A 17,525-nucleotide genomic window follows, 5' to 3' on the forward strand; every position below is an offset into this window, starting at 1 on the left:
TTGTTCTGTTTTGCTTTGCTGTCTTTCTCCCCTGTTAAGACTGTGAGCCCATTATTGGGCAGGGATTGTCTCTATCTGTTGCCGAATTGAACATTCCAAGCGCTTAGTGCAGTGCTCAGCACATAGTAAGTGCTCAGTAAATACTATTGATAAATGAATGAAGGAACTATAACCTAGTGGGGGATATAAACATTAAAATAAATTAATAGGAGAAGCAACGAAATATAAGGATATGTACATAAGTGCTGTGGGGATAGGTGTGGGGTGAGTAGCAAAGTGATTAGGAGGTAGGGACTGAAGTTCATAGATGATGCAGAAGAGAGAAAAATAAGATTGAGGAGATGAGAGATTAGTCCAGAAAGTCTTTCTAGAGGAAATATGATTTTAGTAGACCTTTGAATTTATTTAATGTCTGTCTGTCATTCTATAATAATAAAAATAATAATAGTATTTGTTAAATGCTTACTATGTGCCAAGCACTGTACTAAGCACTGGGATGTATGCAACTGGGAGAATAGGCTGTAGCGGGAGAATAACAAGGTAGGTAAGAGGGGGAGAGCTGATTGAGTATGTTAAAGCCAGTGGGAAGAAGTTTCTGTTTGATGCAGGGATGGATGGGCAAGAATTGGAGGGTTTCTCAGGAGTGGAGATGTGTGCAGAACAATTTTTTAGAAAAATGATCTGGGCATCAAAGTGAGCTCTGGACTGAAAAGGGGAGAGAATGGAGGCAGGAGGGTCAGTAAGGAAGCCGTTGCAGTAGACAAGGCGGGAAATAATAAGTGACTGGATCAGAGTTGTAGCAGTTAGGATGGAGAGAAAGGAGCAGATTCTAGAGATATTGTTACAGAAGAACTGATGGAATTTGGTGACAGACTACTTAATATAAGGGTTGAATAAGAAATGAGACGAGAATAATGCTAAGGTGGCAATCCTGTGAGGCAGGGAGGATGGAGGTGTTGTCATTTTGTCTACAGTGATGGGAAAATTGGGGCAGGACAGGGATCGGGTGGGCAGATGAAGAGATCCATTTTGTACATGTTAAGTCTGAGGTGTCGGCAGGATATTCAAGTAAAGGTGACCTGAAGACAGGAGGAAATGTGAGATTGTAGAGAAGGAGGGAAGTTGGGGGACTGGAGAGGTAGATTTGGGAGCCATCTAGATAAGGATTGTAGTTGAAGCCATGGGAGCAAATGAGTGCTCCAAGGGAGTGGGTGTAGATGGAGAATAGAAGGGGACTCAAAAACTGAGGCATACTGGGGGGGTGGGGGCGGAGACAGAGGAGGAGCGGGTGAAAGAAATGGAGAAGGAATGGCCAGAAATAGGAGCAGAACCAGGAGAGATACCAAGGGAAACCAAGGTTAGACCGTGTTTTCAGGAGAAAGGAGTAGAGGTCGTTGGATTCAGCAAGAAGAAGGTCATTGGTGAACTCGAAGAGGGCAGTTTCAGTGGAGTATAGGGGGAAGATGCCAGATTGCAGGGAGTCAAGAAAGGACATGGAAGAGAGGAACTGGAGAACGCAAGTGTAAACAACTAGTCTGAGGAATTTGGAAAGGAGTGGTAGGAGCGAGATGGGGCTATTACTGGAAGGTACAGTGGGTCAAGGGAGGGTATTTTTTTAGGAGATCCTGAGAGAAGAAGGGAAGGAGCCATTGGAGAGTGAATGGTTGAAGATGGAGGTCAGAGAGGAAATAAGGGAGGCAGCAGGTATTTTAATAAGGTCCGAAGGGATGAGGTCAGAGGTGCATGTGGAGGTGGTAGTTTTCAGAAAGAGGTGGGAAATCTCATGAGACATTGCTGAGATGAATGAGAGAGTTGCTGAGGGGATGTACTAGAGAGGTGCAGGGGAGATTTTAGGGAGTTCATGTCTGATTATTTCAGTTTATGTAGATGTACTAGATGGCGAAATCATGGAGGGGTAAGAGATGGGGAAGTTTATGGATATGTAAAGTAAATGAATTGCAAAGAAAGAAATATAATAATTTATTTCCTTAATTGCTTTCTTGCGCCTTTCATCAACTCTATCTTTTCTCTTTCTCTTTTCGGTTGAGTGTTTGGCAGTTATTGACTGTTGATAGCTTGTCCGGGGCAGTGACCTTGTCTCTTTCTTCTTCTGTAGATATCCAATTATTTAGTACAGTGGTCTGCACAAGTAGGTGCTCAATAAATTTGATTGATTAATTGATTGAATCCTTTTGTAGACACAGGTCAGCATTTTTTTTTCACTGTAGTTACTAAGACTTACTATGTGCCAGGCACTGTACTGTTTTTCCCCAGGTACTGGGGAAAAACAAGCTAATCAGGCTGGACACAGTACATGTCCCACATGGGGCTCACAGTCTTTATCCTTATTTTACAGATGAGGTTACTGAGGTCTAGAGAAGTGAGTTGCACAAGGTCATACAACATACAACATGCAGAGTCAAGATTAGAATCCAGATCCTTCTGACTCCCATGACTTCGCTCCAACCACTAGGGTGTGCTGCTTCACAGTGTTGATGCGCACAGTGCTCTGCACACAGTATGCGCTCAATAAATACGATTGAATAAACACGATTGAATGTTGATGTATTGTCACCATCACTGATTGAGCATCTACTAGGTCCAATAAACTAGCATTTAGAAGAGTGCACTGGAATTTGTCAGTGAGATCCCTTTCCTCTTGGGTTTTACAGTGTTGTGGATAGAGAAGCAGCGTGGCTCAGTGGAAAGAGCCCGGGTTTGGGAGTCAGAGCTCATAGGTTCGAATCCCAGCTCTGCCACTTGTCAGCTGTATGACTGTGGGCAAGTCACTTCACTTCTCTGTGCCTCAGTTACCTCATCTGTAAAATGGGGATGAAGACTGTGAGCCTCACGGGGGACAACCTGATTACCCTGTATCTACCCCAGCACTTAGAACAGTGCTCGGCACATAGTTGCCAACATTATTATTATTATTATTATGAGACAGAGCCTAAAATATATTAGAGAAAGGAGGGCAGAAAAGGGGATATGTACCTGAGTTAGTGGCTAGGTAATAGGTGTTACCTCCATCATCATCATTTTTGGCCGCAGGGCCGCACCTCCATGTCTAGGTTGGGGAAAGTGGAAGGCTCCAGGCTCTGAGGGTTGCATTGTTCACAGTCTCTGAAAAACTGTGGGCTTCCCAGACCACCTCCTCAAATCCCATCGAGAGCAGGAGCTAGTCCCACCATGGGCCTGAGGCAGGCAACTGGCTGACCACCAGTTTAGCCCAGTGGGAGAACAGAGTATACAACTCAGCAGTCTGGCTCTCTCCTGTCCCTGACAGAGAAACTGGAAACTCACTGTGGGCAGAGAATGTATCTATGATATTTTTATATTGTGCTCTTCCAATCGTTTAGTACAGTGCTCTGCACACGGTAAATTCTCAATAAAGACGATTGACTGACCCAAGGAAGATTCATTTTTGCCCAGTGCTATGGTCAGGACCATGGAAGCAGTGTGGCTTAGTGGAAAGAGCACTAGCCTGGGAGTCAGCGGCTCCACCACTTGTCTTCTCTGTGACCTTGGGCAAGTCACTTCATTTCTCTGTGCCTCAGTTTCCTCAACTGCAAAATGGGAATTAAGAATGTGAGCCCCATGTGAAACAGGGACTGTGTATAACTCGATTACCTTGTATCTCCCCAATGCTCAGTATAGTGCCTGGCACATAGTAAGCACTTAAAGACAACTGTAATAATTAAGAAGCCACCAGAGCCAGTGCCAGGAGGCAGCAGGAAGCAGGAAAGAGAAGCAGCAGGGAAGATGTTCATCTTTCGCTTAAGTCTCCGGTCGAAACTCGGTGTGGGACCCCTGAGGGGCAGGAAGGGGGGTAGATGGGCAGTTCTTCCACCAGATTGGCCAGAGCAGGCAGGACTGCATTCTCCCAAAGCCTGGCCCCACAGCCCAGAGCATTTGGATGGGCTCAGGGGGCGGCTTTCCTAGTCGGCAGCACTAATTCCTATCTGGGGGATGATAACAACCTGCCCGGGGATGGAAAAGAAAAAAAAATCCCCCTTTGAAAAGCTGGCTTAGAGGGCCTGTTAGTCTTGGAGGATGTCTCAGCGCCACGAGCGAGATTATCTACACCCTCTCCCCTGACCGTTGGCTCTGGGCAGCGCTCGGCGCGGTATCACAGCCAACTATTCAAAAGATTCATGGGAAGGGGAGGGGAGTGTGGGGTGCTAATCGCTGGAATCCTGATTGTAATTGTCCAGAGGGTCTGGCCCAGCTAATAAATACATGCATTTGCCTAGCTGTGGTTCTGCTCTCGCTGTAGGAATTCTCCCTGCTGGGACCATGCTGTGTAATGTTCTTTCAACATAACTCTATTTAAATTCACATTTCCATCATTCCCTAGAGTAGCCAGCAAGAGAGCTAGCAGCGGGATATAAACTTAAAAAGGATTAGCTGGGGAGGGTTTCTTTATTCCCCCTCTATGATGGGGCTCTTTTAGCGGGTGAGAGGGGTGGGTTGGTTCTGTGACCCCCTCGCCGCATTGCAGGTGACACTGAGAGATCTTACCCCTCGGGGGCATCCAGCCCGATGCCAGAGATGGGTTGAATGGAGAGGAGCTGAGGACAAAGCTGGCCAGCCAGTGGCCATAAGAGGCTTCCCACGAAGCCCCCAGGACCATGGATGTCTCTGCCCATTTCCAGACAAGCTCCCTCCACTTTCTCCAGCCCCAGAGACCCCTAGGCTGAGTTGGCAGGCCGGAACACCCCACCGGATTTCTGGATGATAGAACAGGAAGTTCTGCCAAGAAGACGGAGTTGGGTTCTAACCCTGGTGCCTCCACTTGTCTGCTCTGTGAACTTAGGCAAGTCACTTAACGTCTCTGTTACCACAGCTGTAAAATGGGAAATAAGACTGTGAGCCCCATGTGGGGTAGGGATTGGGTCCAAACTGATTAGCTTACATCTATCCCAGTGCTTAGTACGGTGCCTGGCACATAGGTAGAGCTTAACAAATGCCATAAACAGCAACAGCAATAACAAGACAACCTATCAGGGAGCAAACCCATGTCCCTATCAGGGCTGGTGAGGCCAAGAACAATACAGCTGGTCCCCATCGCCTTCTGAGCTTCCCTGCCCTCTGCCCTCTCTATTGCTCCTTCACTTGAGGGAGGCCAGCAAGTGTCCAGGAAGGAAACCCCTGGGGCGTGTGGTGAACTGAGTGGCTTCACGTCACGTCATATCCACACACCCTCTCCTGCCAACCCAGGCTGGCAGGAGCTGGCAGCGGCTGCGGGGGGGCTGGAGGAAACATAGACTTTAAAGAAGCAGTGTGGTGTAGTGAATAGAGCACAGGGAGTCAGAAGGTCATAGGTTCTAATTCCAGTTCCTCCGCTTGTCTGCTTTGTGACCTTGGGCAAGTCATTTCACTTCTCTGTGCCTCAATTACTCTACTGGAAAAGGAGGATTGAGACTGTGAGCTCCACATGGGTCAGGGACTGTGTCCAACCCGATTTGCTTGTATACACCCCAGTGCTAAGTACAGTGCCTGGCACATAGTAAGTGCTTAATAAATACCAATTATTATTATTATAATTAGGCCTGCACTCTTGAATGCCAGGCCCAGGAAGCCCCGGAAGACCGGCGGTTGTGCTGGAGGGCGGAGGGGGCTGCAGCAACAGGGAGGGCAGGAGGGGCTCTTCCAGTGGTTCCCGAGGAATGGATGGCCCTACAAACCGTGAGCCCCACATGAGATGGTAACTGTGTCCAACCCAATTTGCTTGTTCCCACCCAAGTGCTTAGGAGAGTGCCTGGAAAATAGTAAGTGCTTAACAAATACCTTTATTACTGTTATTACCTTCCCTCAGTCCCAGGCGTCGGCGGGCTGGGGCTGGAGCTGAGCACAGCCGGGGAGAGTCCCACCGGCACCGCTTTCCGGTCCAGGCCCACTCAAGCAGGAAAGGAGCAGGAGCTGGGGGAAGATATCTGTGCATTCTGACATTAAACGAATAGCATGAAAATGATATGCCAAAGATATGTTAATTAGCATCTGTTCTTTTTTGAGTCAACAGCTTGGGCCCTTTGTATAGTAAGACTGCAGCACTGACAATCCCCATTTTGAGGGGTGGGTGGTTAAGTAAGAGGGTATTACCTCCACTGTCATCACCTTATTGGCTGCAGGACCTTCTCCCCCATGACTAGCCTGGGACCGGGGCTGGGAGGAGAACCCCACTCTTATCCCGTCTCGTCACTGGGTCTAATTTGCCCCTCAGAGAGCAAGACCCCAAACCTGCTCTTTCAGGGCTGTTTGATTTTACCATCGACTCTAGTGCCAGGGGCTCCAAAGCCCCATCTCCCCTTGTCAGAGAGCGGCCTGCCTCCTCTGAAATACCTCTGACTCCTACCGACGCCCAGGGTCTGGTCCTTCTGAAGGGGATGGGGTCTGGCTAGAAACTTTTTCTAGCCAGAAAATTCTTCAGCCCCCTTGTCTTCTCTTATGTTGTTGAGCTGTCTCCGACCCGTAGCGACGCCATGGACACATCTCTCCCAGAACGCGCCACCTCCATCTGCAGTCTTTCTGGTAGTGTATCCATAGAGTTTTCTTGGTCAAAATCCAGAAGTGGTTTACCATTGCCTCCTTCTGCACAGTAAACTCAAGTCGCCGCCTCGACTCTCTCCCATGCTGCTGCTGCCCAGCACGGGTGAGTTTTGAATTGTAGTAGATTGTCTTCCACTCGTTAGCCACTGCCTAAGCTAGGAATGGAATGGGTAGACCTCTGCTTGACTCTCCTTCCCATAGTTGAGACTGGTAGAGGACTGGAAACTCTCCAGGTGTAACACTAAGAGGGGTCAGGCCCCTTAGTCCCTTATAATATTCACTAAGGGCTTATTATAGGCCAAGTACTGTACTACTGTATTGCGGTAGATACAAGATAATCAGGTCCAACACAATCCCTGTCCCACTTGGGCTCACAATCTAATTGGGTGGGAGAAGAAATATTGAATCTTCAATTTATAACTGAGGACACTGAGGCACAGAGCACATAAGTGACTTGCCCAAGGTCCCTCGGGAAGAGCAACACATGGAGGGGGCTTTGTGCTCAGAGATCCCAGTCCAGAGACCTGTTCTCCATCCTCTATTGTGGTCAGGTACTGACCGTCTTCCAGGACCTGTGCTAGATAAGATGCAGGCGAATCAGAGCAGCTGCAGGAAGGTTAAAAAAATATCTGACTCACCACCTCCCACTCCCATCCCTTTCCCCAGCCCCTTGACTTTCCAGCTGTTGATTCATTGATTGCCAGACCCTCGAGCTGCCCGCCAGCTCTGTCCATTGAGGCTGATTACGATGAATGTCTCATTTTATGCCCAGGCCGGCCACCGGCCTCTTTGCTCCCGTTACTCTCCTGTGGTTTTCCCCCATAAATTATAGAGGTCAGAAGCGAGAGGCGGTATGGCGTGGATCCAGCTGAAGGAGTAATCATAATCATGCCTTGAGTTGAGATCTTGCTCACTGAGGCCACAGGTTTCTTTGGCCATCTCAAAGCCTAAGGTGCCAGATTCCCTGCAGAGAAACTGGAGAGGCCTGCGGGCCAGCAAGTGACATTGAGTTGTGAGTTAATCCTCAGACTCTCAGCCCATGCTCTTCCATCGAGATCACCCTATTTGTTTTGGGCGGGAGAGCAGCTGGCCATTGCTTCCCATTTTGGGGCCATTTTGAAAGAGCATGGGACTGGGAGTCAGAGGACCTGGCTTTTTTATCCCATATAGACTGTGACCCTGTTATTGGGCAGGTATCATCTCTATCTGTTGCCGAATTGTATACTCCAAGCCCTTAGTACAGTGCTCTGCACATAGTAAACACTCATTAAATACTATTGAATGAATGAATACCCCAATTTTGCCACTAGCCTGCTATGTGACCTTGGGCAAGTTACTTAACTGCTCTGTGCCTCATTTTCCTCAACTGTAAAATGGGGATTCAGAATGAGTTCTAATTCCCAGAGGGCATTAACAGGGAAGCAGATGAACATAAAAGAGGAAGACATGAAGGTACATGACAGGGAGCCAAGGGGAGAATTGTTCTTGCACAGAGTCTGAGCTCTCTGATGGTACCAGCGGACATCTCTCCTCTAGCCACAACTTAAGATCTAGGCTGAAGTTTCCTGAACTGAGAGCCAGCTCTGCCCCAGGAGGGGACAGACCCTAGGTAGGCAAAAAGGCTCGGCAATCAATCAATGAATTGACCATATTTATTGAACATTTACTGTGCGTAGAGCACTGTTCTGAGCATTTGGGAGAGTACAATATAACAGAGTTGGTAGACATGATCCTTGCCCACAATGAAGTGAAACAGTGTTGCTTAGTGGATAGAGCACAAGCCTGGGAGTCAGAAGGACTGGATCATAATCCCAGTTCTGTCATTTGTCTGCTGTGTGACCTTGGGAAAGTCTTTTAACTTCTCTGTGCCTCAGATAGTTACCTCGTCTATAAAATACAGATTAAGAATGTGAGCCCCATGTGGGACATGGACTGTGTTCAATCTGATAATCTTGTATCTAACCCAGCGCTTAGCACAGTGCCTGTCACATAGTAAGCCCTTGACAAAATTATTTTAAAAAATATAAAAAAGAACTTTTAGTCTAGAGGGGAGAGAGAGAGACATTAATTTAAATAAATTAGGGGTATGTACAACAGCGCCATGGGGCAGAGGGAGAGGGCAATAAAGACACAAATCCTAGTGAAAGAGTAATGCAGAAGGGAGGGAGAGAAGAGGAAATGAAGGTTTAGGGAAGGCCTCTTGGAAGAGATGTGCCTTCAATAAGGGATCGTCCACTGGGTATAAATCGTCCATTGGGTATAAAGAATGAGGGTGTTTCAGGTCAGGGGAAGGATGTGGGCAGAAGGTCAGAGGCCAGATAGATGAGATCGAGGTACAGTGAGTAAATTTGCTTCTCTAATAGGAGTAAACTGTTACCAGCTGGGTTGTACTAGGAAAGCAGCAAAGTAAGATAGGAGGGGCCAAGGTGATTGAGTGCTTTAAAGTCGACAATTAGGAGTTTCTGTTTGAAGTGGAGGTGGATGGGTAACTATAGGAGAGTTGAGGACTAAGGAAACAAGGCCTCAACACTTTTGTAGAAAAATAATCCGGGAAGCAGAGTGAAGTATGGAGGCAGAGGTGGAGCCTGCAAAAGAGATTGAAAAGGAGATGTCAGACAGACAAGAGGAGAATCAGAAGAGGGCAGTGTCAGTAAAGCTGAGGTTGGATAATGTTTTCATGAGAAGAGGGCTGTTAACAGTGTCAAAGGCACCTGACAGGTCGAAAAGGACTAGGATGGAGTAGGGCATTGGATTTGGCAAGAACGAGATCATTAGTGACCTTTGAGATAGCAGTTTCTGTGTAGTGAAGGGCCTGGAAGCCATATTAGAGGGCGTCAAGGAGAGAATTGGAGAAGAGAAAGTGGAGATGGCATCTGTAGACAAATCGCTCAAGCACTTTGGAGGGGAATGGTAAGAGGGAGATGGGGCAATAACTGTAGGGAGTTGTGGAGTCAAGGGAAGGTTATTTTATGATGGTGAGAGATAAGCATGTTTGAAAACTTTGGAGAAGAAGCTGATGGAGAGTGAGCAGTTGAAGATGGCAAAGAGGGAAGAAAGGAGAGTGCAAGCATTTCATAAGGGACAATGGGATTGGGGTCAGAGGTGCAGGCGGAGGGTGTAGATTTTGAAAGGAGACAGGTGATCTCCTTTCGAGATACTGCTGGGAAAAATGGGAGAGTCAAAGAAGAGGCTGGAGGAAGGAGGAGCAGGAGAAATTTTAGGGAGATCATGATGATTTCCTTTTTCTCAGTAAAGTACATGACCAGATCATTAGGAGCAAGGGGTGTGGGAGGCAGGAGGACAGGGGGTTTGAGGAGTTAGTTAAATATCCGAAAGATTTGGTAGGGGAAAAGGGCATGGGTCTTAAGGATGGAGAAATAATGTTGCCATGCAGAGGAGAGGGCAGAGCTAAAGCAGGCAGAGATAAACTTGACGTGGACAACGAAGGCCTGATACCTAGATTTCCACTAGCAATGCTCAGCCACTCATGCACAGGAGTGAAGGAAGCGGACTGTGGAATAATAATTTTTGGTATTTGTTAAACCCTTACTATGTGCCAAGCACTGTCCTTAGCCCTGGGTAGATACAAGGTAATTAGGTCGTCCTATGTGAGGCTCACAGTCTTAATCCCCATTTTAACAGATGAGGTAACTGAGGCACAGAGAGGTTAAGTGACTGGCCCAAAGTCACACAGCTGATAAGAGGCAGAGCCGGGGTTAGAACCCACGACCTCTGACTCCCAAGCCGGTCCTCTTTCCACTGAGTCAGCTCAGGATATATGGTATGAGATTGGCAAAGAGATAATGGAATCAGTCAGTCAACTGTTTTCATTGAACGCTTACTGTGTGCAGACACTGCACTAAGTGCTTGGGAGAGGACAATATAATGGACACAATTCCTGCTTACAACAAGTTTACTTTCTAGACAGACATTAATAGAAGCAGCCTGGCTCAGTGGAAAGAGCATGGGCTTGGGAGTCAGAGGTCATGGGTTTGAATCCCGGCTCTGCCACTTGTCAGCTGTGTGACTGTGGGCATGTCACAACTTCTCTGTGCCTCAGTTACCTCATCTGTAAAATGGGGATTAAGACTGTGAGCCTCACGAGGGACAACCTGATCACCCTATATCAACCCCAGCGCTTAGAACAGTGCTCTGCACATAATAAGCGCTTAACAAATAGCAACAATATTGTTATTGTTATTATTATAAATGGATAAAATTACAGATATGGACATGGGTGCTGTGGGGCTGGGATGAGGGGATAAATAAAGGTAGCAAGTCAGGATATCACAGAGGGAGTGGAAGAAAAGGAAAAGAGGGCTTAGTCAGGGAAGGCCTCTTGGAGGCGATGTGCTTTCAGTAAGGCTTTGAAGAGAGGGAGAGTGATCGTCTGTTGGATATGAAGAGGGAGGGTGTTCCAGGCCAGAGGCAGCACATGGGTGAGGAGTCAGCGGTGAGATAGATGAGATCGAGGTACAGTGAGAAAGTTAGCATTAGAGGAGATGAGTGTGTGGGCTGGGTCATAATAGAAGAGTAGTGAGGTGATGAAGGAGGGGGCAAGGTGATTGAGTGCTTTAGAGCTGATGGTAAGGAGTGTCCGTTTGATTCAGAGTTGGATGGGCAACCACTGGAGGTTCCTGAGGAGTGGGGAAACATGGACTGTACATTTTTGCAGAAAAATGATCTGGGCAGCAGAGTGAGGTGTGGACTGTAGTGGGGAGAGACAAGTGACAGGAAGGTCAGCAAGGAAGCTGATACAGAAATCAAGGTGGGATAGAATAAGTGTTTGAATTAACATGGTAGGAGTTTGGATCGTAGGAAAGGGTGGATTTTTGCACTGTTGGGAAGGTGGAACCGACAGGATTTAGTGATGGATTGAATAGATGGGTTGAATGAGAGAGAGGAGTAAAGGATAACACCAAGGTTACAGGCTTGTGAGACAGGAAGGATGGTAGTGCCATCTACAGTGATGGGAAAGTCAGCAGGGGACAGGGTTTGGGTGGGAAGAGAAGGAGTTCTGTTTTAGACATGTTAAGTTTGAGGTGACGGCGGGAAATGTCTTGAAGACAGGAGGAAATGTGAGACTGCAGAGAGAGAGAGAGAGAGAGAGAGAGAGATCAGGCCCGGAGATGTAGATTTGGGAATAATTCACACAGAGGTGGTAGTTGAAGACATGTGAGCAAATGGGTTCTCCAAGAGAGTGAGTGTAGATGGAGAATAGAAGGGGACCGGGAATTGAATCTTGAGGGATCCCCACAGTTAGGGGATGAGAGGCAGAGGAGGATCCCTTGAAAGAGATTGAGAATACTTGGCCAGAGAGAGAGGAGGAGAACCAGGAGAGGACAGGGTCGGCGAAGCCGAGGTGGGATAATGTTTCCAGGAGAAGGAGGTTGTCGAGGAGTTGAAAGCGACTGAGAGGTCGAGGAGGATTAGGATGGACTAGAGGCCGTTGGATTTGGCCAGAAGGAGATAATAGTAGTAATAATGATGGTATTTGTTAAGCGCTTATTATGTGCAAAGCACTAAGCGCTGGGGGGATACAAGGTGAACATTTGTGACCTCTGAGGGGGTGGTCTCTGTGGAGTGAAGGGGATAGAAGTCATATTGGAGGAGGTCATGGAGTCGAGGGAGGTTTTTTTTTAGGATAAGGGAGTCATGGGCACGTTTGAAAGCAGTGGGGAAGAAACCATTGGAGAGTGAACAGTTAAAGATGGTGGTTAGGGAGGGAAGAGGGTAGAGGGCATATGTTTTGATAAGGTGTGAAGGATGGGGTTAAATGCACAAGTGGAAGGTATGGATTTTGAGAGAAGGTAGGAGATCTCCTCTTGAGATACTGCTGGGAGAGATGGGAGAGTTGAAGAAGGGGCAGGACGGGGAAGGGACTGGGGAGAGGCAGGGAGATTTGGGGGAGTGTAGAGACGGTGGTGTTGAGGCGGTCAATTTGGACATCAGAGGAAGGTAGTTCGGATATGGATCCCGACAGACCGCTTCCTCCCCTTCTGTCTGTCTCTAGGCTAAGAAGGGTTTCCTGGGTACTAGGAAACATCAGGTTCTCTGGGTTGGCAGATATCCAACTTGCTCGAGAACAGCCCAGTTTTGAGACAATACTGAAAATATGCTTGTTGCTTTCGTTAGAGCCACTGCATTATCGAAAACTTATAAAGGAAAAATCCACCCGAGGTCGGGAGCTGAGAGATAACCTTTCCATTTTACAGATGGGGAAACTGAGGCCCGGAGAGGTCCTGGAGACTTTGCCTCCTGTGATCTATCTCACTGAATAATCACAGCTTCCCCCAGAGAGAGAGGAGGGAAGGAGTAAAGACGTGGGTTCAGAGAGGGGATTAAGCAGACTTGTCACGGGGTGCGGGTGGGGGGAACCACTGGCCAGATAAACACCAAGAACCCAGGTGTCCTCACTCCCAGCCAGGGTCCCTCCCCCCACCTCCATCTGCCACCTCTGCCAGCTCTTGCTCTTTCCCAAGAGCCAATTACCATGTATTTTTTTCCTCACCCTCCATCCTCTTTCCAACCCATCTCAAATTGAGCAGTATGTCCAAGCCCGAAGGAGAGGATCTCTCCTCTGGAAAGGTTATTGCCTCACAGTTAATCCTGATAGAGATGCAGAGCAAGAGCAGAGATGAGGAGCTAGAGGTTAGGGGAGAAGAAAATGGAGGCCATGGTGGGGGTGGATAAGGCCAGGGGAGGGAGGAGGAGAGACAAGGGGGAAATAACCTAGTTTCTTTAACTCTCCACCTGCCCCCGAGTTGAAGCTTGCGAAGAGGGGTTTTCTTGGAAACGGGCCATGAGAGCTGGAGAAGAGGCTCTCCGCACACATATCATCAGACATCATCATAATATTAATAATGAAAGGCCAGCGCTTCCAAAGATCTTAGACCCTTCTGCTCCACCGCAGACAGAAGTGCAGAATGCAAAAGAGTCGCGTGCATTTCATTCCAAACATATGAAAGAGGGAGCGTCGCAGGGAGGGGGCGGCTGGTGGGGAGGGGGGAGTGGGGAATCAAAACTCTGGCGGCAAGGGAGCGGGTGGCATGCCGCTTTTCGGTGTTGTTCTTAAAAATAATTTTGTTAAATTTCATTAAATATGCATCGCCTCGTGTTAAACTTTAATTTCCCACTTTGAGGCTTCATATTTTTCAGTTCCCACAAGCCGCATCGCCCGGGAGGGAATTCGACTCAAGCCCCCAAGAGCCGGAGGAAAAGCCAGACCTACGGACTTGGTGAAGGGGAGGGGGACCCTGGAAGCACCTCCCGTGGGATTGGCACAAGCTGTCAGAGCCCAGAGGGGCTGGAAGAATGGACTGGGCCGGACACCTCCCTGGGCCCCTGGGTGCACAAGCAGATAAGCAGCCCAAGGCACACTCCCAGACATAACCAGCTGGTCGATCCCTGCTGAGGGCTCCGTGGGGTACCCTTCTCATGCCAACCTCGTGAGTTCCACTGGCGAGGGAGGGTCCCAGCCTCTCTAGTGCCTCTTCCTCTCAGGACTCAGCACCTACCCCCTCATCTGGGAGAGATCCGAGTCCTCCATCTCTACTTCCCTCACCCTGGCTACTGACCAGCGAGGCTGACTATAGTTGCACCTCTTCATCAAACAGAAACTCCTTACCATAGAATTTAAAGCATTCCATCACCTTGCCCCCACCTACAACACAGCCTGCACACTTAGCTTCTTCCAATGCCAACCTACTCACTGTACCTCAAACTCGTCTATCTCATTGCCTACCTCTCACCCACTTCCTGCCCTGTCCTGGAACGTCCTCCCCTTCGTATCTGACAGACTGTCACTCTCTCTCTCCTTCTTCAAAACCTTACTGAAGCCACATCTCCTCCAAAAGGCCTTTCCTGACTAAGTCCTCCTTTCTTCTTCTCCCACTCCTTTCTGCATCATCCTGACTTGCTCCTTTTATTCATCCCTCCTCCCAGCCCCATAGCACTTGTATACATATCTGTAATTTGATTTGTGTGTATTAATGTCTATCTCCCTCTTTAGACTGTGAACTCACTGTGGGCAGGGAATGTGTCTGCTATACTGTTATACACTCATATTTAAGAATATATATATATGCTGTCATATAATCTCATATATATATATGTTATATATACTCTCCCAAGCGCTTAGTACAGTACACAGTTAAGTTCCCCTCTCCCTCAGAGCAGACAACAAAAGGAGAGAAATGGAAACCCAGAAAGGCAGTGCAAGGAGGGTAAACTCTTTTTCTCCTCAGTGCCGTGGCTGTTTGCCCCTGGCTTAACCTAGCTTCAGGGGAATAGCCAGAGGTGAGCCTTATGACTGATAATAATTATAATTATGGTATTTATTAAGAGCTTACTATGTACTAGGCATTGTGCTCAGTATTTGGTTAGAAACAAGATGATCAGATTGTGTATTGTCACTGGCTCAGAGGAAGTTCACAGTTTAATGGGGAAGGAGAGCAGGTGATTTGTCCCCATTTTACAGATGAGGGAACTGAGGTGCAGATAGGTGACATGACCAAGTCACCCATCAGGTCAATAGCAGAGCTGGGATAACAACCCAGTTCTGTGTGCTCCCAGTGCTGGGCCCTTTGCACTAGATGACACCAGTTTCCCCTGCTTAGGATGTGCTTCTCCCCTCCTCCCCTAAAAGCTCAAATCATAATATGCCCCAGGTCCTATTTTTTTATCACAAGATTCCTACAAGGTGGCTTGGGGACAAAATTTTTCTCAAGGCTAGAAGCTTTTGCTTCCTGGACTCTGGATTCTTTTTGTCCTGGTCCCTGTGTTCTTCCATTGATACTGAATTCAGAGAATGCCCAGCCTCAGTCTTAAAATGACCCAAGGGGCCATGGTAGAAGTAGTACACACTCATCCTACCCTACCTTAGTTGGCTACCTGTCAGAGCCCTGAAGAAAGGGACTACTTGTCCTTTTAAAACAATGGCCATGACCTAAGTCAGACCTTCCTGTGTTCCTCTAGCCCACTGTCCCCCAGCTCCTCCTGCCTCTTCTTTCTCGTTCAGTGATCGAGGATTCCTTGATCCTCAGTGCTAGTCAGGACAGAGAAATTTCAAGGGGGCAGACCAAAAGGATTCAGCCAACACCTAAGCAAGGAGTACACTGAGCGCAACCCATGGCTCTGACTGAAGAGACTCTGGTTCGCTGGCCTGCCTTTGAGTGTCACTTAGCAATAGGCAAAATTTATTTCTGCTTTCCTGAGAGACGGCCAAACCATCTGCGAGGGGTTGTTGTGAGCACAGGATCAGAGTCTTTGCTTACACTTTCTGAGGAGACAAAGACCAACTTCAAGAGTTAAGCAACACATCTTTTGTTCTCTCTCACTTTTCCCTCTCTTTCTACTACTGCAGAATATCGATTGGACTGACTTATTCTAATCCGTTGTTTCTAAGAAAACTGGGCCCCAGATGGGTGCATGGAAGCCAGCAAAGGCTGCCGCTGCTTGCATTGACCACCGAGTGCACGAGTGGCAGTCCGGTGAATTCTGGGCAAGGACACGAAGTCTTCATGTTGCCAAGATGAGTAACGATTAGCTGATGCTGGGACATTCAGAAACCACCACTTCTCAAAGGCTCCTTCCCTTCTCTCCAGCCTTATGGGTTATCTGACTGTTTAAAGTGTGGGGAGACACTAGAAAGCACAGTGAGCTTGTGATGATGTTAGGAATGAAGGTCGTCCGAAGAAGAACATAGTTTGGTCTCAGAGCTTCTACTTTGTGGTTTGGGTATTGGCTGTGACTTCTGTGGTTCCTCCTCTAGATTAGTGAAAGATGGTTAACTTCACTTGTGTTTATTCTTAGTTCTCACACTGTTACACTCTTTGGGGTTTTAATGGCAGCCCTGGGCCCACACGCAAAGATTAAGATGAAATAAATGGTTTAGGAAAACAGTTTTCTATGGACCAAGCTTGTCTATACATTGCTTTCTCTCCCTAAAATGATTCCTTTCAGAAGTGAGATATTACTTCACAATTTACCTGTGAAATACTTTATTCCGACCCCATTTGGGGTCAGTGGGAACCTTTCCAAGTGCAAAAGTAAGGAGGGGGCTGTGATTCATACCCACAAGATCCCCCCCTACAGAGGATGGGGCCTGGGTCATCAGGATGCGGGATAATCAAGTTGGACGCAGACTGTGCCCCATATAGGGCTCACAGTCTAGGTAGGAGGGAGAACAGATATTTCATTCCTATTTTGCAGATGGGGTAACCGAAGCCCAAGTTCACACATCAAGCAAGTGGCAGAGGTGGGATTAGAGCCCAGGTTCCCTAAATCCCAGGTCCGGGCTCTCTCCATTAGGCATGCTGCTTCTCCATCAGGTGATTCCTGGCTTGGGCTAGGAGACCATGTTTCCAGGCCCATTTCAGCGTGGGCTTTGGGGGAGAGGGAGCTAGGTAAATAGGATTCGTTACTTGAGCGCTCGGAAAATTTACTCTGAGCTTCGCTCAAAGAAGCCTGCTACAAGCCGCCCAAAGGGATGCGGAGCAGGAAGTCCCACTGAAGAACTCTGAGTAAAAAAACATGTCTGCTTTGGCAGCTGAAATTATTATTATTATTAGTATTCTACTTCTTTCCCTTTTCTGAGAAATAACTCTATCTATCGTTAATGATGGCAAATGGCTGCAAAACCAGGAAAGGTTTTAATGTTAAACTCTGCAGTGCAATAAAAGAATGCTTTCTGGGCCTGGCCAGGGGAGGGTGTAGGTAAAAGGGAGGTAGGGCAGCCTACCAACCCCAGGGGTTCCTGGTTGAAGTGTTACCCCTTGCAGGTAAGCTTCAGAGAGAGAGCTCAAAAGGCTTTGTGTGGCAATCAATTTCTCTTGGCTGACGTTTTTCAGTTTAGTTGGATGGACAGTTACAGCCTGCCAAAGTGGACCTTCTTTCTATTGATTTTTCTAGGTGTTTCTTGAAATTTCAGGGTGTTAGACATATACTGAATGGGCATAGCTAAGTAGCTGACCTGT

At 47.7% G+C, this 17,525-nt stretch overlaps 1 non-coding gene across 1 annotated transcript; it reads right to left on the bottom strand.

Moving 5' to 3' along the window:
• Positions 1 to 6,662: 6,662 nt before the first annotated feature.
• LOC114811459 lies at positions 6,663 to 6,800 on the bottom strand. Its single transcript, XR_003759162.1, has one exon. It is a non-coding gene; the product is annotated as a small nucleolar RNA SNORA7 (small nucleolar RNA).
• Positions 6,801 to 17,525: the final 10,725 nt, after the last annotated feature.

This window comes from Ornithorhynchus anatinus, chromosome 4 (assembly GCF_004115215.2).
Source record: "Ornithorhynchus anatinus isolate Pmale09 chromosome 4, mOrnAna1.pri.v4, whole genome shotgun sequence".
In the NCBI taxonomy this organism is placed as follows: Eukaryota; Metazoa; Chordata; class Mammalia; order Monotremata; family Ornithorhynchidae; genus Ornithorhynchus; species Ornithorhynchus anatinus.